This window comes from Myiozetetes cayanensis, unplaced genomic scaffold (assembly GCF_022539395.1).
Source record: "Myiozetetes cayanensis isolate MyiCay16 unplaced genomic scaffold, myiCay2020 scf3, whole genome shotgun sequence".
Lineage (NCBI taxonomy): Eukaryota > Metazoa > Chordata > Aves > Passeriformes > Tyrannidae > Myiozetetes > Myiozetetes cayanensis.
The window spans coordinates 42332805-42356389 of record NW_026087521.1 but is presented as its reverse complement, the minus strand read 5'-3'; the positions used below and the strand labels follow the sequence as shown (position 1 = coordinate 42356389).

General features: G+C 32.7%; 1 protein-coding gene across 6 annotated transcripts in view; it reads left to right on the top strand.

Annotated features, from left to right (window-relative positions):
* Nucleotides 1–23585, top strand: part of MGAT4C (MGAT4 family member C) — a 368163-nt gene that overhangs the window by 85570 nt on the left and 259008 nt on the right. For all 6 annotated transcript variants that reach the window (XR_007629994.1, XM_050324305.1, XM_050324302.1 and 3 more), the window contains one exon: nt 11162–11262. The gene's annotated coding sequence lies outside the window, so the exon portion shown is untranslated. The remainder of the gene's footprint in view (nt 1–11161; nt 11263–23585) is intronic.

Genomic DNA, 23585 nt, shown 5'->3' with positions numbered 1-23585 from the left:
TATGAAATAAGGGCGTGGTTTTGTCTTGTTTTAAGGAAAAGGAGCTACAGATCTGTGAAAAGCAGCTGTAGCCTGAACTGAGTCTTTAGAGTAGTCTTCCATTTTGTGCATGCATAGGTTTAGTTGAGATCTTTGAAAAAACTGTTAAATCCTCCTGACACTACCCAAACCATTCTTTCTTCGTAGTGACCTTCTCATGACTCACAAACTGATGTCTATCTTCTTTTTTCTTCTATAATCTCAGCAGCTTAAACTAGGTCTTCACCATACCTGGCTCCTTAAGGCAGGTCTTTGCTATACTCTGTATTGAGCATTGAGCATGGTCATCACTACTCAGTGAATTGTCCTTCAAGTGTCCTGTCTGAACAGTTCACGTGGGAAATGGTCTGTAGAACCATGAGGGGAATCCATACCTACTTCTTATTGCCACAAACTGCAGTTTTGGATTTCTAATGTCCTGTAAAGTGGATTCACATGGACAAGATTGCATTGTTTTGAAAGACTTTCAAAGAGTGCCTCTCTCTTTACCAGATGCAGATGATGGAATGGCTCAACCCTGTCTGCTATTTGGAACTACATTTCTGGTTTCAGCTTTATGATTAACCTGCACCCCCTCAACTTATCAGCTCTAGGATTTTTGACAGAAATCCAGGATTTAATAAACTGTGAGAACTACTCAAATTGTGATATGGGTTTTATCAAAGTTTTAAGGGTCAATTCATTCAAACTTCAGATATGATATGACTCACTTTATTCACAGTGTATTCATAACTGACTTTAATTAAAACACTGAAGACAGACTATCCAAAAAGTCAACACACAAAAAAGAAATATCTATAAGAGGTGTCAGCTACTGGTAATCTAGCAGTAACTTTGAGTTTATGAAGCTTCACAGCTTTGAAATTATTCTAAACATTACAAGAAGAAGCCTTCATTAATAATATTTTTGTTAGGAAGAAGTCACATATAGATAACAAGAATTTGATGAAAAATCAAACTTTTGCTTCTTTTCACAATCTTTTTAAACATTACTCTGTTTAGCTGATCTTTTTATATGTATATTCTTCTACATACAAATGTTAAGATAAATGTATATAATTATACATAGATAAAACCTTTAGTAATTTTTAATTTTGTCACTTAAAAAAGAATGATACACATTTACATGTTAAAGGACATATTTTTGGTTGTTTTTGTCTTCTGGTTTTTTGGATTTTTTTTCCTTTACCTGCTCTTGGAGTGGTTTAAAATGTGAAATGTTTCCAGAAACATGAAAACCTGAAAAATTAAATATGTCTGGGTCTTGATTTTGAATAAAAAAATAGCAATATTAAGGTTATAACCTTATATATTTATGGGGATTTGAATGACAAGAATTTATCCTTATCTAGTATATATGCTTATTCTAAAAACAGAAGGACTTTTGATATTATTCAGAGCATGAAATTTAGAGTTCTTCCAAAGACTTTTAGATTTGTTTTGATTTCTAAAAATAGAAAAATCTGCCTTTCATATAATTTAGGACATGAAGACATGAGCAAACAAATTTTTCAAGTGATGAATATTTAACTAGTATTGAAATAATTATTAAAGTTTATCTAAGAGTTAAGATATGAACACTCAGTCGTTTAACAACTTGATATCCTTTTTAGTTTTCCCAGAAACATCACTGAATCTAGTTTTGTTCTGGTATCATTGGTTTTTGTTATGTCCCATTTTCTCTAATTTCACATCTCACAGGTTATGTAGCAAAGTGAATGGCATGGATTCTTTAGTCTTTCCTTTTTAGTTATTGTTTTGTTAAATAGTCTGTGTTCTGTAATTGATGTTTACAAAAATAACTGCTTAAGGTTTTGTTTACTTGTTTCATTACACTACCATATAGATTTCTAGGATAATGGAATTTTTTCATCATGGTATTTCAACAATCTATTTTCATTATATGCCAATGTTTATGCATAAAGCATCCTGTTCACTTGTTGTTGGATGACAAGAGCTTGTCAAGTATGCATGACTGACTTTCTTCAAAGGATATTTAAAATTCTTTATATGAAGATCCTTATTGAATAGATCTCCTCAGGTAACTCAGTGAGGGGAAAAACCACCTTACTGAATATTTATATTTTTGATGACCTAAGTTCTTCTAAAGAAGTTGAATTTTTTTCCCTTTATTTTCTTTTATTCTTCTTCATAATGATACTTAAAAATTGCTACTTGAATCTAATCACTTAATTCAAGCAATATTTTTTTCTGCTCTTTAAGTATTTAAGTCCTTCTTGTATAGTAATGGTAAAATTAAGACAATATTTAACTCCTGGAAAAAAGGAGTTAAACCTTAGAGAGATAATGAATCAGAGATTAAAAAAAATTGAAATGTCTGAACTCAAGTTGTTTCCCAGGACTTAGCAATTAGTGAAATTGCTTTGGTGCAAAAGTATTGCACTAGTGTAATACATGCACTAGATGGTAACACAAGCACTTGGTAGGGAAGAGATTTTTTTCTGGTTTTGCATTACAGTGAAGAATCATATTGTAAGAACTCTTTTGAACCATATGCCCCAGTTCTAAGACCCACCCAGAGTTATCAGTGTTTTAGGACATAAGATGTCAAATTTTTCTGGTGAGGCCCTTTGTCTTTTGTTTGCTTACAAAACAAATCAAACTGTTTAACAAATGTCAGAATAGTGATGTACTGAAGGACTCTTCTTTAATATCAAATTCAGTCTTCTACTGTGGTAGGTAACATGATTTTTCCCTAATTTTGTTAAAACTTATTTCACTATTTCTTTTATAAATTACATCTCTTAAGTTCTCCCTTTTCAGTAAAAGATTTTCATATGTTCTTCTAAGGTTAATTTTTAAAGTTTCAAAAGACTTCATATATACAAACTGAAAAAATTTATTATTCTATGTACATAATTTTTATTTCTTGTTTTGATTTGCATCTTTATATTATATTTTAATGTAATTTAATAATCTAATACAGCTAATCAAGAGTGTGAGTATAGATAGATGTTTTACTTTGCTGGCTGGCGATTTGTTTGTTGAAAGGTATGTTAGAATTGCTGACACAATGTGGACAACCAATTAACAATGAGGTGACCTTTTTCTTTCTTTATACAGTTGTCATTCAACACTGCATCTCTAATGAGCATCTAGAGTTTCTGAGAGCCTCTACTAAAAAAGTATTGTCATCTCTGATGATATGCTGATGGCTGAAGTACAGTTTTTGACAAATGAATACCTTTTATCAGCCTTACTCTCTGGGTTCCATTTGGAAAGGTTTTATATTGTGTATCATTTAAGGGAGCTTAAGATGTAAAAATACATTGAAATTAAGATAATACTGAGCTCCAAGCTGAATTATAGGACCATCCTTTTGTATATAAAGTTAATATGACATAAAGAGATCAGAAGAAAATAAATAATGTGGCTGTATGTAGTGCTCAGAATACACTTCAGCATAGAATCCACTTGGAGGCCTGCAGTCAGTGGGGTTTCCAAGGGATTAACACCGGGTCCAACCTTATTCCACTTCTTTTTCACTTACTTGGATGGAAGAGACAGTATGTACCCTCAGTAACTTTGCTTATGATACAAAACTGGGTGGGGGAAGGGGGTGGCTGTTACAGCTGAAGGTTGTGCTGTCATTCAGTGGGACTTTGGTAGGCTGGAAAGTTGGGTGAGAGAAACCTAGTGAAATTCAATAAGAGCAAGTGCAGGGTACTGCACCTGGGGAGGAATAACCCCAAATGTCAGTACAGGTTGGCAGCTGACATGCTAGAGAGCAGTTCTCTGGAGAAAGACCTGGGAGTCTTGGTGGATAACAAGTTGACCATGAGCCAGTAGTGCGTCCTTTTATCCAAGAGGGCCAATGGTATCCTGGGGTGCATTGAGAAGAGTATGGCCAGCAGGTCGAGGGTGGTGATACTCCATATCTGGACTACTGTGTCCAGTTCTGGGTTCCTCAGTACTAGAAACACAAGGAGATACTACAGAGGGTCCAATGGAGGACCACAAAGATCATGAGTGTTCTGGAGCATCTCTCCCATGAGGAGACACTGCAGGAGCTGGGCCTGTTTTACCTAGAGAAGGGAAGACTGAGAGGGGATCTCATTAATGTATATCAATATCTCAAAGGAAGGTTTCAAGAAGATGCTGCTGGACTCTTTTCAGTGGTGCCCAGCAATAGGACGAGAAGTGATGACCATAAACTAAAACACAAGAAGTTTCACCTCAATATGAGGAAGAAATTCTTCACATTGAAGGGGGTAGAGTACTGGAACAGGCTGCCCAGGGAAGTAGTGGAGTCTCCATTGCCAGAGGCATTCAAAACCCACCTGGATTAGGTCCTGTGTAATATATTGTAAGTGCCTCCACCTTGGCAGTGGAATTGGACTAGATGATCTCCAGAGGTCCCTTCCAACCCTAAAAATTCTGTGATTCTGTGATTGTGACCATGAATTGACAAAGGAACTCAGTCATTTCAGCCTACAATAATTTCAGATTAGAGTGAGATAAGATGTCATTGTGCTTCTCTAAGCACTTTTATCTTAACCACAAAAGGGAGAAAGTCCACCTGTTCTCAGGGTGCACAGGTCATTTATGTATGCAAATGTATTATAACTACAGCATCTTTATTTTGGGATTTTCAGCGACCTCTTTTTTTTGTGAACCATATTAAGATTTTCATACACTTGACATAACCTACGTTAAGAACAGACAGATTGGTGTTTTGATGCCAAAATATCTACCTGCAATATTTGTTGTGCTACAGTGTGATAGGAAGAGCTGTGAATAATTTGTAAAGAATTCAAAGGAAGATTTTTACCAATTTTTCTGTTTGTAGGAAATCTCAAAATATTTTCCCAGAATCAGAGAGAACTGTATTTAGGAGGAAGCTGAGGCTCAAAATCTTATTAAAATTAGAGTGGCAAAATTGACATAGTTTTAACAATGGGGAAGTTATGGGTTGATTAGAAATATTTAACGGAAGTTAAATATTTTATCTGAGGACTTCTCATGAAACAAAAGAATATCTCCAAGATAAGTGAAGAATAGAATATAAAGCTGACCTGTAGTAGAGTTGGGAAAGCAAGTGTAGAAAAGATGGTAGGGGTCACTGGACAGATGGCAAATGAATAAAGTACTCATACTGTCTCTGATCTTTACAGAAGAGTTTTGAGGGAGAAAAATTAGAAAGAAACTGAGAGGAGAATGATGAAAGACAAGTGATACATATCTTTCCTTGGAGGTCTGGCATTAATGAGCCTGTAATGGGCTTATTAGACTAAGTTATCTTTCACTGAAATATGTAAAGTTAAGCAGTTACACTAACAAGAAAAAGAGGAATCAGGACAGATTAGAAAGGGAAGAGTTGAAAGTAAAATCTAGAACTCTGTATTGCTAGTCAGTTACAAGCAGTTTGGCCATTAAACAGGTATAATTTAGGATAATACGACCTCGATATTTTCAGTTACCTAGTTTGAAAACTAAATTATCTCCTCCATGAAGATGCATTTCTTACACAAACATTACACAAGAAAATACAGGTTATATATGAGCACACCCATTCACATAGACTTCTGTGAAACATATATGTTTTTTGTAGTGAACATAAAAGGTTATGATGCATTTTTCTCTTTAACAGAGGTTTGCCTGTTTATATGGTTTAGAAACTCTTATACTGGACATTTGTTTTGGCTCCTGAAGACAAGCGTGACAGCATAAATCAAACAAATCATTTCACCTATGTATATCATAAGATACATGTCCTTAAGTACTAAAGTACTCTTTAATGGATAGAGCAGGTGGTTGGAAGAAGAGTTGTTGGTTTTTTGGGTTTTTTTTTAATATTTATCAGTTTGACTAGTTTTACAAAAAGTATGGTCTGGCCTTATTCCTCCTTTGTCTTTATTTGCCAAATCACACCCCAACCTTATTAGCCGTTATTTCAATTAGAGTTTAAACTAAAATTAAGTAATTAAGCTGCAGCAGTTTAGGATGGGGTTTGATTTGGCTAGGTTGCATCTTTGAAAGATTTCACTCAAAATGATTTGTGGAGTACTTGGATTCAGCATAGTATTTAGACAGGCCACTCTTCCTGGACCACTGGGTGCATTGCTGCAAATCTCAGTGTTTCTGAGGTCCTGATTGGAATAAACCATGTGGGAAAACTATGCCCTGGATCCAGTAGTCATGGAAACACTGCAGACCTTGTTTGTAGCAACTGAATCCTGATCATGGCATACTGTAACTGCCTCCCTGGGAGCATAATAACCTGGGATACAAGGTCCACAATTTGGATGACTTGAACATGTTATAGAGCTTCTAGGTTTGTTCCATGAAATCACAGAATAGCTGAGGTTGGCAGTGATCTTTGGGCATCATCTAGTCCAACCCTACTGCTCGTATCAGAGTCAACTAGAGAGCAGGTTCTTCATGGCTTCAAATATCAGGTTTCAAATATCTCCAATGATGGAGACAACACAGGCTTTCTGGGTAACATATTCCAGTGTTTGACCACTCACAATTAAGTCTCTTCTCACACTTCAATGCGTTCAGTTTGTACCTAATGTTTGTTGTCCTGCCATTGGGTGTTGTTGAGGAGAGTCTGCCTAGCTCTTCTACACCCTCCCATCATGTGTTCATACCTTACTCCTTGGTATGCCTGCTTTTGCAACTTGAGCTGGCACCAATCTATACAGAAGGAAAAATGATAATCCTTCCAGTGGTTCTTGCTGCAGAGCTATACTTTAACCTGGAAGACCTGTTGTTTTCGGAAGACCTAGAAGAAAGAGCAATTGGAAAAAGTTAGGATATTTTTCATCATGGGAAATTTGAGAGGAAAATAATGCTTCATTTCATTTGGACCAAAATCAAATAATTACAAAGAAATATTTAAAACCTCCAGTTAGCTCATAATCTTTACTGGCATTTTATCTGCACTGCCTAGACTGATCACATTTATACTTCTCTCCCCCTTGATGCATAATTTTACTTATTATTTTCTTAGACTAGTTGACTCCATTATTAAAGCACAGCTGAAAATTGTATCTGTAAAATCTAGATGTTCTTTGCAGTATCAGGAACTGCTGTCAGCCAAAAACTTATTACAATTACATATAATAATATAATAATATCTTTCAGTATTTTCTAAGTTTATTTGTCCATAACTCTCACCTTATAATCTTAACAAGTCAACAAGTGGAGTGTTAGAACATATCTTTTCCATTATTTGACACTTGTAGAAAGCCTTTCTTATAGTCACAGTTCCATTTGTCTTCAGCTTTGGTTTCCTGAAGAAGTTAATTGATTGTAATCTTTTTAAAAGGATTTTTCAGTTTCTGTCACTCAATAGGGAATCCACATCCCATATTGTAACCTCCCATGTCTCCTTGCAACTAAAATTGTTGGTAGGAATCAAAGAAAATTTTACTTCTTCAAGTATAGAAATCAAAACCAAGTAGAAGCATAATATAAGTACTGTTTAAGAGCAGAATACTGGTTATGCTATAAACTAATTGGGCTTGCATACTTACATAAAAATAAATACTCCACTAAAGCATAACTCATTGACCTTGAAACATCTTAGAGTTCAGTTTTTTAAAGTTTCTAGTTATATTTTAAGGTACAAGAAACTTAGGGGATAAAGACACTATTAAGAGTTTTAATTATAACACTTTTTTCAACAGTAAATAAATTTGATTGCAAAATTGTATTAATAATGATTCAAAAATGAGTTACAAAGCTTTCCACAAGAAATCAATGCCTGAATTTTTTGTAATATCTTGATTTTGGAAGTAGCCTTTATTTTTATAGTGAATTCTTTGGACACTTGTAATTGACACAAGAAATTTCATTTAAAGTGCAATTACTTCTACTGGAAACATTAATGTCATAAATATTGTCCTTTCTCTGGATGCTATAGACACTCATGTGCAGTCTTAAATGATTAAGTCTGACTTCTCAAAAGTTACAACCATTTTCAATAAAATTGCTTGTTTGTGGGAACTTTTATCGATAAAATGCACACATGCACTGAATGACAAATGCAGAATGGGATTTTTGAATGGAATAAGTTATAAGAGACAGCTGAGTTGTTTGGGGTTTTTAACTGTTATTTAGTTCTGGATTTTTCTTTTCTGATCAGTAGGATTGCAATGTCTGCCATTTCAATTCTAATACATTCATTAATTTTGGCTTGTTACTTAAGACCACATTAAGATTTATAGCTGCATTGCAAAGTGGCTATGCTAATTCAGACCTTAGCCAAATTTTGTATTTGAATGTTGATCAGTATGATGTTATATTTTCATTTTGCTGCTTTCCTTTCCATTTAATTTTTTTGGATATCACTTGAAGTCATAGATGCTTAACTCCCAAAACTGTAGTGAACTCTTAGCGTTCAGAAGGTTTTGATTTGGTGCTGAAAGCATTTGTGTTTATAGAATATAATTTATAACAGAACACATTTATTTACATTTTTAATGAATATTTATCAATTTATTTTCAAATTTGGGATATGTTTACTGCAATTACTTTGGGCCAGTACTAATAACTCTACCATATGCCTCTATATTACTGAACCAGGTGGCTGGCAATCATGTCTCCAGATGAGCAGTGGTTCAGTGACAGCAACAAAAAAACCTTCTTATTATGTGCATGCATTGATATAAACAATCCGTTTTCTTCTTTGACTTGCTTATTTCTGAATACCATTTTAGTATCAAACATCCTATTTTCAGACGATCGTTCACTATTGGATAAGTAGAATTTTTTAATATATGATTGACAGGTAGATATTATAAATAAAGAACATCAATATTAGCATTATCCTCTCTGCAGTTCTGGTTGAGTTGCTAATGTACATCTCTTGCAAGAGTACTTGGCCTAGTAGATGCTATATTATGTATTTCCCTAAACTTACAGGTAGTCTGAGCAAACCTATTTCCAGAAACTACTTTTTCCTATCAATTATTTTGTAGAGAGAAAATTTTTTCCTAATATTAATCGATTGATGACTGTACTTCACTTATACAATTTTTTTCATTCCAACATATATTTTCTTTCCTTAGACTCCTAAAAATTTTTACAGTCAGTAGTAGAGTCAGTCTAAGATTTTCAAAGATTTTTCTTCAGTGTAATCTCTGACTTTATAAGTACTAAACTTTCACTCACAATACTCAACTACAAAGAAAGTGGCAAGGTAGCTTTCAGTGGTTTTTGGTTTGTCTGTTTGTTATAACTTCTGAGTTGCTTTAAGATATTAGTGTGTCTTTTTTTTGCATATCCAATAAATATTGTATATAGTGTGAATTTCTAATACATATGTTGTCCTAAGTGCCTCAAAAAGACCCAAATCCAACATTTGAATCCTTTCATTGGAAGCTTCATACTCTAAGTCAAAGAATATGGAGTTATTTTTCTCAAAGTTGAGAAGATAAAGTTACACAGTGATAAATTTACCTAAGCTGGTTTGTTATTTTTTTTATACAGACATACATACAGAGAGAGATATTTTCAAGAACACGGAGAGTTCTTAATGCAACTTCATGCAGAAAGAATCATAGTTTCATTTCAGTCGTAAATCTTGAACTTATATATAACCAATTGTTCTAGAGGGGAAATCTTTCTTTTACGAATAAGCTTGAATTAGTACTGGTACATGTACAGGCTTTTTTTGAGACACTCCTATACTGGTTTTGTTTTGGCTTTGTCTTCACTTAGAAACTTGGAATTTATACATTATCTCTTACATGTTCTTTACAAGTTTTGAGACCTTTTTCTAAAGCTGTGTCTTGCTATGCACACCAAAAATCCTAACAAGACTTTAAATGTCAAACTAGAGCACTTGGTCACAGAGAACAGGATAGACTGACTGTAGTCCTAGACCATTCAGTAAATTTTTTTATAGCACTTCTCTTCATGGATTTTGTTCTATTGTTTGCATGTATATATTTGTCTCATAAAAAAAAAAAATTCTGAAGTGACATTTCCTCTAAAAATTCTATTTACAGGAATAGTTTTGATATATATTTAGTAATACATTTTTATATCTATTAAAAATTCAGGTTTGTCAGTATAAAGAGTACCCAAAAGAAAAATGAAAACCTGATGTATCCTATCACTGGGGGTAGCAGCCTGAGCCATAATATTTCAGCTAAACATTTTTGCTTGATTTGAGCTGATAGAAAATAAATACATTTCTCCCTGAATGACTTGTCATCTTATGGAATGAGATTGTTTTATGCATTATGCCCCTATTTTTCAATAGAAATAGTTTTCAAATCCTGCAATTAAGAAAACATTTATTAAAGAGAAGACAGTGTTTCATGGGTTCTGTATGGTTGTATATATAATATGTTTGCATGACATATTTAACTTAAGGTGCCTTGTTTTACTGGAAAGGCAATTACTAATAGATGAGAAGCGATTAAGGGTAGCTTAATTCATAACTTTCTGTGATTACTTTGTGATTCCACGATCTAGGTCCTTCCCTGCTATAGAACAAAAGCATTTTTTGTTCACAAAACCAACTTCAAATTTCACTTCTTTTCTTGAAAAGAGAGTAAAAATTGGCAATTTGCCAAGAAATAACTAGAAGATTTTTAAAGGTCTCTTCCAACCTAAACCATTCATAATTCAGAACCATAATTCCATCATTCTCTTATCATTCAAAATGCAAAATCAAAACATGCAAGTGTTTGCAAGTGTCATCTAGACCACTAAAACACTTCATTACATAGACAAGAAACCAGTAATAATATACAACTATTGTTCTTCTCTATTCTAGTTAGAAAACCAGATCATTTAAATTTTGCCTTGTGCTTTTGCATATGGAAATGTCACTGCTCCACTGAGACAATGAGCCTATGTGTATGAATTCTCCCAGAACAGTCACCACATGTAAGGAATGCAAATTGTATAGTTCTATCCCTAGAATATCCGTTTACTCTCTGAAAAGTTTTTGTCCTCATGAATTACTCATTCACAGTGTGTGGATCAACCCATGTTAACATCAGATAAGGAATGTTATCCTGACCAAGTTTAGTTATTTTGTACACAATAAAATGATTTTGTAATGTGAACCATTGTGTAAAAAGAAAGAGGGGGGGAAAGTATGTTGAAAGATTTACATAAATTTCTTTTTTTTCTACAGATTCTTTTTAGTGAAACAGCTGCAGCTTGAATTTCATTGTGTGACCTTGACGCTTACTGTCAAGCCCTTCAAAGAGCTGTTAGATTTGGCAAGATTAAAAGGTAAGAGAAAAATGAAACATTAAAGCAAATCACTGTAAGAAAACCTCTGTATTTAGTAGACATTATTATTATTAATTATTATTATATGTATTTATTAATATTATTAATATTATGCATTATTAATATTAAGTATTAATATTATGAAGACTGACATCTTCAATGGGAGGGGCTCTGAAATCTCTTTTAAAATATATTGCTTTGCTTAATTTGTTCGTAGTAGTCTCTAAGTCATAAGTTAAAGAAAACCCAAACAACAAAACACCTACATAGAGGAAGTAGAGAGTTGGAATAGCAAATAAATTGTTCTCTTTATAACTTGGTATCACTAAAGCAAGAATTCAAGTTTTCAAATCTAAGTGTGATGGGATGGCAAATGAAAAGAGGTCTAAAAAATCTGCTTCATTTGTGGATTTACAACTTAAGCAAATATAGTTCTCTGAATTTTTTCCTTGTTTTGGGATCTTAGTTGTTTGTTTGTTTGTTTGTTTGTTTTTTCCTAAAGCAGAAAACAAAACCTGGGCAACCTTAGCTGAAATTATCAAGTGAAATAGAAAGAGTTAATTAAGCACAAGGGCAACAAAGCTGTCTTGTCAAAACAAGGTCATTTACATGATGCTGAATGTCTTATGTGAAATAAGCCTCAGTAAAACCAGTTTCAGTATACCTATTTTACTATTTTGCTAGACAGGTTAGAGAAAGCATATCTATTTAATCATTCCTTTACACTAAATATAATATGCAAAATGCTTGCTTAAAAAATTAATTTAACTGAATTAAATGAATACTATGTAAATCAACATTTCTTTTATCTCTAAGAGAGACATTTTTCATCCTTTACATATTTTTGGGTCAGATAATGCCTCAAGGAGAAAGAAAGTTATGAATATTTTAAAAATTACCCTTTTTGCTTCTGATGATTGCAGTAAGAAGAGCTTTCAGTGCTGGTTACATATTCCAGGGATTATTACTTATTAAGTGAAGATTTTCTCTTGTACTGGATCCCCAGTACAAGAAAGTCATGGACATTTTCAAGAGGGTCTGGAACTCCTGTCCTATGAAGACAGGCTAAGAGAGTTGGGATTGTTCTGCCTGTAGAAGAAAAGCCTTAAGGGGGACCTTATCACAGCCTTTCAATATAGAGAGGGAGGATTATAAGAAAGGTGCAGAAAGAATTTAACCAGCTCCTGTACTGATAAGACAAGGGAAAATATTTTTCACTGAAAGAGGGTAGGTTTAGTTTGGGCATACTAAAGAAATTTTTTATGATGAGGGTAATGAGACACTGAAACAGGTTGCCCAGAGAAGTTGTAGATGTCCTATCCCTGGAAGTGGAGGAGGATTTAAGCAATGAGATCTAGTGAAAGATGTCCCTGCCCATGGCAGGTGGGTTGGACTAGAAGGTCTCTTAAGGTGCCTTCCAATCCAAACTCTTCTATAATTCTATTGTGTGTCTGTAATAAATACTTTTTGGAAACAGAATTCATACTTGGAACTTAAGGGAATGTGACCAAAGAAGCTGTTGTCTGAGTCTCATAAACAAAGTGAAAATCATCATAATGAAACACTAAAACTTGAAAAATAAAAGTGCTAATTGTGCATTAATATTAACATCAAGAAATTGAAAGTCAGAAAAGTCTCTGGAGAAAAAAACCTTACCCCTACTGTACCAAAGTATTAGCAAATTGTAACCACAGGTCTAATATTATGATGATGCTAGTTATTCCATCCAGATTACTGTAAATTAATTATTGCACTATACCTTTATACCTTTTTGAAGCACATGTTAATAACTTCTGTGAAAACTGTACCCATAAGCTAAAAAGATGTCATTACATACATTTGTGGTTCAGATAAAGAGAATAAGTTAAAATGTGAAAAATAATTTAGTGCATGAAGAAAAGGTGAGGATCACTTAGGAACCAAGCATAGATTTAGTTTTATTAGGTATCATTAGTTATTCAGCTTCTAGTGGTTGTGGCCACCAACGCAGGGACTTTTCTAATGAGGTGATCGAGACGTGTTTCTGCTCTGTATTACTTTTCCGAAACCTTTCCTATCTCATTCTTCAGATGACAGCATTTGTAAATACATTCTTAGTATTGTTAAAAATTTATTTTCTCCAGTAATTGAATTTAAAAAGTCTCTGTCAGCAGTCTACTGACAAGCAGTTGTTTCTAGTCCATTGAATTTCACTTACACTTGATTTACTATTAGTGTATGAATAAAATTAAAAAAAAAAAGTGATTATAATTCAGCAGAGAAAACAATTTTCCTGACATAATTGTCAGTATAAGAATATTTTGGTAATATCAGTCTGGTACTTCGTTGTAAGGAACATGAAACATACTTATTCAGGTGAGGGATTTTGCTATTCAATCTTTGTACCTGACGAAACTAATTCCAATTCATGCTCTCTCTGGTCACAAGAAAAAACATGACAAGGGTTTGTAACTTTGAATCATGCAGTTTTCTTAGTCTCTGACTATACATGATCTGTTTTATGTATCTGATGGTATTGCATTGCACTGTATTTTGCATAAAATAATATATCTATTGTAAAAATAAATTCGTCTTGTTTGTTGAGTTCTGGAGTTAAATTCTTAACAAAGAGGATTTGATGTATGAAATCACTTTCTACTTTCTATTTTGATAGGCTTATATACAGTTGCTAATAAAATCATTGACACCTATATTCGTCTATTATTGTATACATAGAAAGGAAGATATACAAAGCAAAAGTGTGCAACATATTTTACTCGATTGACTATAAACTCTCTGATGCATTTCAGGAGGGGAAAATAGTGTTTCTTGATGTATTTCAGGAATAAATCCTTTATATCTGGTTAAAATGCAGATGACCATCATAGACTATTGCAATCTGAAAAGGTTCATCTCCTGATACAGTCTTTCATCTGGTTCAGGTGTAGAGCTTAGAGGGAATTTGCTACAGTTACTGAATACAGTTTGGGTGCAGATGCAATCTCCCAACCTAAAACTCCTTATGTAAAAGAAAACTCCTTTTTAATACTTCTGATAATATCTGCTATTTAAAAAAATTCTGCAACTTAATAATAAAATTTTAATGCTAATAAATTATGGAAATACTGTAAAAAATCTGCATAAGAACAAATGGAAAATCTGAATTATTATGAGATCAGTATCTAATCTCGTTTCAAATCTTAAAGTACTAGTAGTGTTAATTCAGTAGTTTTTAGTTCTTAGGTTGTTTACTTAATATATAAGGAGACATATAATAAGCCAGAACTCAGTGAAAATTGTTTAAAGACTTATTTCTCTGTGTTTTGTAGATCATCTTTAGATTTTAACAATTGCGAACTAGGATGTTGTATTATGGAATTGTCTTACAAGATTTTTTCATGGAAGTGAAATGATCCTAAAATCTCTTATTTCTGAACATGGTTCTTTGGCTGTAAGAATCTGAGAGTAGTTTGTAGAGACTTCATCCCATTAGAACAACCAATAAATGTGAACTTTACCATAGCAACACTTACAAATTACTAGGGGGGCAAACATGTCTTGGAGTAATGATCACTAGACAAAAGAGACTAAATATTATTAAAAATGTATCAGAGAGAAAAAGAAATGTTATCAAAAATATATTTCCTAATTAACAAATGTTGACTAAAGAGAGAAATAGTTACTTTTAATATGTATATATTTATATATTTATATTCACTGGTAGTAAGAATAAGAAATTTGCTCTTTCAGTAAAATATTGTACACAGTTTCTGCAAAACAAATTGTCTGCTTTGATAGCTGGCATGAAATGCAGGAAACAGCAATGGTTTGACATTGAGAAATTAAGCTCAGTTATTTAGTGGCAGGAAACTGCACTCAATGAGCAGAGGAAAATACATCTAACACTCAGCTTGCAAAGAACAGTATTACTCTGTACAAATAGTTGCCTATCAACAGGAGCTTTCTTTATAACTTTTGTTATGGAAAAAAGTTATTGCATATTCAATTCACTCTCAGTTGATTTTTTGATAGGCTGAATGTCATCCTACGGTAAAATAATTTCCAGAAAAAAAATATTTTTAAAAAGAATATCTGAATAAGCCCAAATCTGCAAGTTGTGGGGTTTTTTTCTATTTTTTTTTTTTTATCCCTGGAGTTACATGGTCATGCTTATGGTATGCTCAAGTACTCTTCTTGCTAGAGTACTACACCCTTGAACACTAGAATTTCATATCTTAGACTGCCAGACTGAAGAGGTAATGGAAAAACTGACAGTAGACAAAGGCAGTAACAGAAACATTCCTAAGGATGAAAAAAGTTAAAGACTAAATGATCAGAGAAACTTGGTTTTTTAGAGTGTATTTCTTAGAGAGTATGTGTATAGATACTCCTATTGCAGATAGTAACTAAAAACTAATACCTCTCCAAGAGGAGAGAACATCAAGGGAAAATATCTATGTAGAAGAAAAAAAAAAATCTAGAAAGTAGATTATGATTGTTTTTCTTCTTCAAAAATGCAGAGAATAGGGTAGTGCTATTAATTTCTGTGACTATGAAAAAGAATAGGATCTTCCTGGCCTTTAACTATTGCATATGGGTGAATTGGCAGATTGTACAATTAGTTTAATGGCTGACACTGTGCTGGAAATTACAAAGGCAGGGTGAAATGTAATGGGTAAATTGTAACTGAATAATTTCTGATATATTAGAAGGGTTTTTGCCTAAATAAGGCTAAGTTTACTAAATCCTGAATGTGGTAAAATAACTACCAGCATAATTGTCTAACAGCAATTTTTTCAGCTTTCTAGTCTGAAAAAGAAACATTCTGTCTTCGGTTTGCATCTCCATAATTGTGACAAATTTGGTTCCCTGTTCTGTCTTTTAATATTTTTTCGCTCATTTTTAATATTCTGTTGCTGTTACAGTTGACTGTGTACTCTCAGATTCTATAAGCCAGGCTGGAATTCTGTGGAACTGTGTATTTCCTAGTCCATTATGTGGAGCTGTACAAAGAGGGAAGAAATCAAGATGTTTAAGCTTCTCTTAGGAAAGAGGTGACTTGCAGATCATCAACAGGTACTTTTTGCCTACTGAGGAAATGGAAGGTTTCCTGGTGGTGCATTATAAAAGTTTTTAAAATATGCAAGAATAAAACATCCTTTTTTCTTTCTTAAAAAAAATAATGCCCCTTAAAAAATATAAAATATTTTTAAAATAATTTATTTTTTAAAAAATTAAAAAATATAAAATATTTTTTAAAGTTCCCTTGGTGTCTTTTCTTTCTTGTTGCAGATTAAATACCTGTAAAAGCAACAACATACTAATTGTTCTGAAATGCTGCTTTCCCCCCCACCTTGATTTCAAGATACAATTTCCATTAATATGAAGTATAAAACCAGCCTATACATATATACATACATATATAAAACCAAAAATGAGCTGATTGCATAGTAGAAGAAATCAGCTGAGTAAATACAACAACTCACTGGATAAACTAATCCTTTTTCCTTGCTTCCTCTCCTATTCTCAGCTGTATATTACTTCCAACTCCATTGCTCAATAATGTGCTTGTCTGATCCCTTCATGAATTAATTCTGCCTAGTAAGCTTAGATCACACCATAAGGGGGAAAAAGAAATAAAAGATTTCCTGTATACTCAGATCTCAGAGGGGTCACTTTAATAGCAGAAACGAGGAGGCAACACTGCATGGCAGGAGTGAGGCAGGAAGCGGAATGGGAAAGAAGTGAGAATTGCTCCTTCTGTAAAAACCATAAATAACAAAAATATTTAACACAGGAATACACCACAAATAAGTTGGTTGGGGCTTTTTGTTTGGTTGGTAGGTTTTTGTTTTGTTGGTTGTTTTTTTGGTGTTTGTTTGCTTGTTTCTGTGTATTTTTTTTCCCAACTGTTTGTCAAACAAATATAGTTTGCTTCAAGATTTGATTAAGTGGCCTTTTCTGAAACTCTAACCATTCTAATAGTCTAAAAACAGTCTACAGTTTCACAGTTTTATATTATGACTATTGTTTAAGTCAAGATTGTTTTTACAGAAAAAAAAAAGGTAATTAAAAATTTCATTTGTTTTGGGTATTAATATATTTCTTCATGTGTTACTGATTCAGAATAGTAAATATGCTACTGGCTCAGAATAGCAAATAATATATTCAATAAGCCACTACACATATACATTACTGGAAATTCCTGTCTCAGACAAAACCATACTACTTTTGGTTGACTTGAATATTTACTGAAAGTCTAAAAATAACATTAAACACTTTTTTATAATCAGTTGTTACTTCACAGTCTTTCAGTTGTCTTCAGAATCATTCGTATTTTGTCAAGATATATTGGTGAAAATGGAATCTGAGAAGTGGAGGAGATATTAATTGTGAAATATTCTGTGCAAGTAAATAAGAAATTCAGATGTTAACATAGCTGTAATGGTATGCTTCTCTGATTACTTAAAAACAAAGACCACTACCACCATCATCATCTCTTGCCCACAATGATTTTGAAGTTGTTGAAGGGTTGGCACCGGGGAAGTTCTCATTATTATTTTAATTTAAATAGAAATTACTTGTTCAATAGTAATACTTATTTAGAAAAATATTTGTCTGATCCTTGAAATGTGTTATGTTCATATTATGCTTTCTCATTTTAGTTTACAAAAGTTCTTCCCCTATTATTCTAATTTCTGAATTCTATTTACACTTAGCTCTGAAAAGGACAAAAAGTTTTTTGCAAAGAAATAGATAATTGAAATCTGCATTCATTTTAAATAGTTGATAAAACTGAATCCTACTCAAGTCATGACTTGTTTAATAAAGTAAGTTTTAGCAATGTTTTAGCACTAGATAAAACTCCAGCAGAAAAACAGCATTAGATTTTTCAGAGTTTTTATATTAATATGTACATAGAATTTTGTAGTCATTGAACTTAGTTTAGAAATGTCATCTTGTATTTAAAACAATAAGGCTTATCAATGTGACATGAAAATGGGGCTTCCAAGTGACCTGACATTTGAACTTGCAAAAATTTCATTTTGATTAGAGCGGGGAAACAAACTTGTAAATTAGAAAGAAATATAAAAAAAAAACCAACCACTCGAGAAATAAAAAGCCCTAAAATAAATAAAATCCAAGTGAATGAATAAATGAACAAATTAAAATCCCATCACCGAACCAAATCAAAATAGCCCAGCACAGTGTTCAAAAAGAAGCTGAGCTCTAGAATCTACAATACTTGTACGTTGATCGAAGTCTAACTGGCTGGGCTTTGTGCATTGTGATTGACAAGTTCTCTTAGAGCTAAAGGTGGTAATTTTCTGATGTATTACATTGGTTAGTCGCTAGCAAACAATGAAGAGCTAGTGACCATCAAATGGTAAAATGATGAAACATTTTAAGATTACAAGAACATTTTGTCTGTGCCAGCTTCTGCACCTCTCTGTAGCAGTTTTAAAGGGAATAGCTACTTGGAATGTTTTTTTTAAATAAGAACAACCTTACATTTCCTCACAGAAAGAGAACAATATCTCTCAAAAAATACTTTAGCAGCTGATATAACAAGTTTTCTACCTAAGGTCAGTATTAGCTGCCAGGAATATTCTACTTTTATCTAATCTGTTCTAAGGAACTGACTATTAGTATACTTCAATATCCTTCTTCTTGGGTTTTGTTTGATTTTTTTGGGTTTTTCATTTTCTGAACCTTTTTAATCCAGCACATTAGTTCTTGTTCTATTAATCTCAGTTATAGAGAAGGCCAAGTTTTTTCCTCTCCTTGGCCTATGGTGTGTTTGAAAACTATTTTATCTTCTCACAGTTTTCTGGTAAGAGGGCAAATCAGATCAGCTTTTCATCACATAATTTGGAGGTGAAGGATTTATTTTTTCCTATTACTTTTCTCTAACCTCTTTCTATTTAGTTCGTAGTATTTTAGACAGTGGTTCCAAAAAGCTAGGCTTCATGCCTTTCCAGTCATAACCAAAGTAAAATAATTCTTTTCACATGTTTTCCTGTTCCACTCCACGCTTCATACAGCTCTATATCATCTTCAGAAATCGCTAAAGACAAAGAAGTAATTTGCCAGCTTGTATTTATACAGTTGATTATTTCTGTGTCAGATATAGAAGTCCACTTACATAATTTGTGTGTAAATGCAGGTATCTCAAATAAAAAACATTCTAATGTCTATGTATGTTTGTCCTAGTGTATACTTGATGACCTCCACTGTTTCGAGTTGTCTGAAAATGGGATATTTCTTATTACATTATGGAAGTAATTTATTAAAATATTTAACAGAACTAGACCCACAACAAACTCTACTTGACACATCATCCACTTCAAGAGGGTTTTTATCAGTGTAGGTTATTCCAGCAATTTCTACCTGACAAGAACACTAGGAATACATTCAGAGAAGTTGTTCCATTTCTGGAAGGCCAGGTTGGATGAGGCTTTGAGCAGCCCAGTCTAGGGAATGGCATTCTTGCCCATGGCAGGGGGGTGGGAAGCAAATGAAAGTTCTGGTTTTGGAACCCAGATAATTCTATGATTCTACTAATATCCCTATGTTTAATTTAATTCTGCTGTTTTTTCTAGCACTGTCTTACTGAAAAGAGTTTCCTGTGAATGAGATTTGTCTTGTAGAACTGGAGCTCTGGAACCTACAGTGCAACAGTCTTTCATGTGGCTGCTCAGAGGAGCAAGGAGAATCATTTCACTTGATTCTTAGTCTAGTCTTAAAGTCTTAAAAAAGAATGGTTAAGTTCTGGTGTACATTTAAAATGTGTTCAATCAAAAATATAAATAAGCATGGTATTTACTACTTCTGTATTGCTAATTAATAATGAGGTACAGAAATTTTGGAGGGGAAAACTCAAGTATGTTAAGGGTTGGGGTTTTTTTGTTGTTGTTGTGGGCTTGTGTTGTTGTTTTTATTCTGCGTTTTATTTGTTTTTGGTTTAATGTTATTTTTCAAGTTTTTTTATTATAATATATCTTTCTCCAAAATTTATTCTAAATTTCAAATGAAAAGTTTTTATTCCATTATTTTAAATGAAACAGTGTTTATTGCTTTTCCTTACCTGTAGTGTTGTGTTTTTAGAAAATGAATAATTTTAGTTTCAAATACTCCGAAGAAATCTGGTTTTCAAAAGTCACTATCATATATGAGACCTGCGTAAATGAAAACTTATTATTAACTAATCTTTGAGAGTGTTCTATAAATAGTTTGTATATATGAAGTTGTAGAATAACATAAAAATACAGAATTGCGATGATTAGGCTTTTATCACTCAGATAATGAAAATTTTATGCTCCATGAGCTCACAGTTTAGAACACTCTTTCTTCTCTCTTCTTCACATGAAAGAAGACCATTTACTAAAGTTTCAAATGCAGCCAGTTTTAAAGAGAACACAATTTAATATGTTAATATGTCAAATGTAATATAATATAATGCTCTAAAGGAAGTGATCATTTAAAAAAATCCCAAAACCTTGAAAGTTGCCTGAGCTTAGAAGCCAGTAAAAGCAAAATGGCTAGGTTATACAGGAAGGGAACATGTAAGGAGAAATTTTATTTCAGATTCTTACATCTTCACAAATAAGCTCAACTGTAATTCAATGGCTGTATCTTCATAAAAAATCTAGAAATAAAAGCAGTCAGTAGGAAAGAAAAGCTATGTTTCTAATACTTATGTAATCAAGTGACTTTATTATATTTTTCACTAAAGAACTATTACTTTGCACTAGACACAGAATAAATAGTTTCATTAATTTTTTTGTTTGTTTGCTCTTTAAATGCTACGAAAGGTAGATTTAATGGTTTGTGCAATTTCAGGTCTTTAATATCTATTTGTTCTAATTATGAATTAATATCACGTGCTTATTTATGACTGAGAGTGGTCTGCCTAATATTATAAGAAAACCTTTAATAGCTTTTATTTCTATTTTATGTTGCATATTTAAAATTAATGCAGTGTATATTTTGTGAAATATGCTCCAGGTGTGGTCTCATCCATCTTTCATGGAGGGGAAAGTTTTTAGGGAGGCACTGCATTCTGCTAATTTCCCTGAGGCAGTCTGCTTGGTTCATTTTCCATAATGGTGAGTTGTGGGCACTTTCTTGCTTAAGTGCAAACGTTGCAGGTGACCGTTCTTAATCTCTATTTTGTTGATTTTACATTCCCTTTCATTCACATAATTTCAGACTTTTGCTCATCAGTCCTCTCTCTCCCACACAGGGTTGCTAAACACTCCCTCTCCCCCACCATTCCTAGTTTAAAGCCCTCCTTACCTTAAAACATTAAATTGTCTCTAAATATTTTATCACAAGATATTGAGTTGTATGAAAATATCCAAACTAGTCATCAAATACAGGGAACGGCCCACATGTTATGGCAATTAGTTAGATATTGGTGAGTTCTAGAGACATTAGTACAGAGGCTCCAGCTGTATATTGACAGTATCTTCATAAAGACTTCCATTGTTTGTATGGCTATTGATTTAACTTAAAGCATTATCTGTAATCAAAGTAAATGTTTCAATTTTATATAAAAGAATATAAAACTAAACTCCACCAATAAGAAACTGGATGTATCATCTGCACAAATCCCTTTTCTTATCTACATATAATATAGATTTAGTTTTCCTTGATGTTTGTTTGTCCACCTTTCCCTAAAGACCTGATTTATTTCCAGATGCTATCCAAGTAGAGCAGAACAGTTCATTTAGAACCATTCAGGTATTTATACAGGACTTGTAAATATCTGAAATATTCTTTTTAGAGCTTCAGTACAAATTTTTCAGGCTTGACTTTAGGATATAAACAAGAAAAAATATGCTATTTGTGCTCATTAAAACTGGATAATGTTTGAAGAACAGTCACAAATAATTAAGAGAAAAGTCATCTAATTGAAGACAAAGGTGATGTGCAGATCAATGTGTTTGTTCTTTAGCACAACATCTCAGCTTTCTTAAAATCAGAGGTTACAAAATCTACAGTCCTTAATACAATTATCTCAAAGACAAGATTGACTTGAACTTTGCCAGTTCAATTGTTTATAAGACTGTGTAAAAATACTTAATCAAATTGAAAAATTACTTCTAGGCCAAAAAAAACCCCAGTGAAAAAACCGTAAATTCAGTCATATGGTTGAAGCTTCACTTTTACCTCAAAGCAGAAAAAGAGAGAAAAGGAGAATACTTCAACATTTATATAAACAACTATTAAAATTTCCTTCCTAAACAATGGATTAGCTTTGTTTGCTTGATATTTTAAATAATAATTAAAAACTAGTCTAAAATATTTTTGTCTTCTACATTTTGCATTAATCTATTATTCCTTGAAATTCTTTTTCACTGCCAAAACAAAAGTCCCAAAAATTTGCACAACGTGGTTAAAATCTATGAAGTTTCCAGGATTCTACATCTTTTACAGCCTCAATAAAAGCATCATTCACTTAATACATCCTTCTTATAAGCTTCTTATATCTCTTCTCCAATATACATGTGAAATTTTCTACAAATTTCAAAAAAAAAAAAAAAAAGCAAAGATGAGAGGTTCATAATTCCTGTTTTATATTCTTTATAGTGAACTTATATGAACCTTGTATTATATTATAGAAAATGAACAGCATGGCTTACAGTTCATGGCAGAACAAGCATGTTTCACATGAGCACTGCAGAACATTTTTATATTAATTAAGACAAAATTTCTCACATACTTTAGCCACAATTTAGTACCCTTATGAATATCTAAATTATCTGGTCTACAACTAAATGTTACTTTATACAAGGTTTATCACAGTCATACATATCTTAATCTAGTGCTAAAAATGTAAATTTTTTCTAAAAAATGTTTGTTTATTGTCCATATGAGTGTTAGTACATGACAGAAAGGAAAAATATTGTAGAAGTGTAGAGCGTCAACATCACATATAATTTCCAGAGTGGATGAAAGCCATTCAGCCTACACTGACAACACACTTAGATAGAAGAATATGTTATTATGTTACCAGATGATGTTTACACAATTACCAGATGTGCCAAGGATTTACTCTAGAGTTAAGGCTTCAATGTGAAATCTTTCCTTGATACATTCTGATTATATCTTTTTTCAGAGTATCTTGAAGCATGAATGCAATACCAAACACAAACGTTAAAATGTTTGTGAAGGCTTAATAAAAAGGAACTGTAGCATTATCTTTAATTTCAGAATTACTTTAAAAATAAAAGTAAAATGAAAATAGTGACTTTTATCCATGTGACAGTAGAGGAATATAAAGTGGATCATAAAAAGTTATTGTTAGAGAATAGAACAAAATCCTATTTTCACGACAA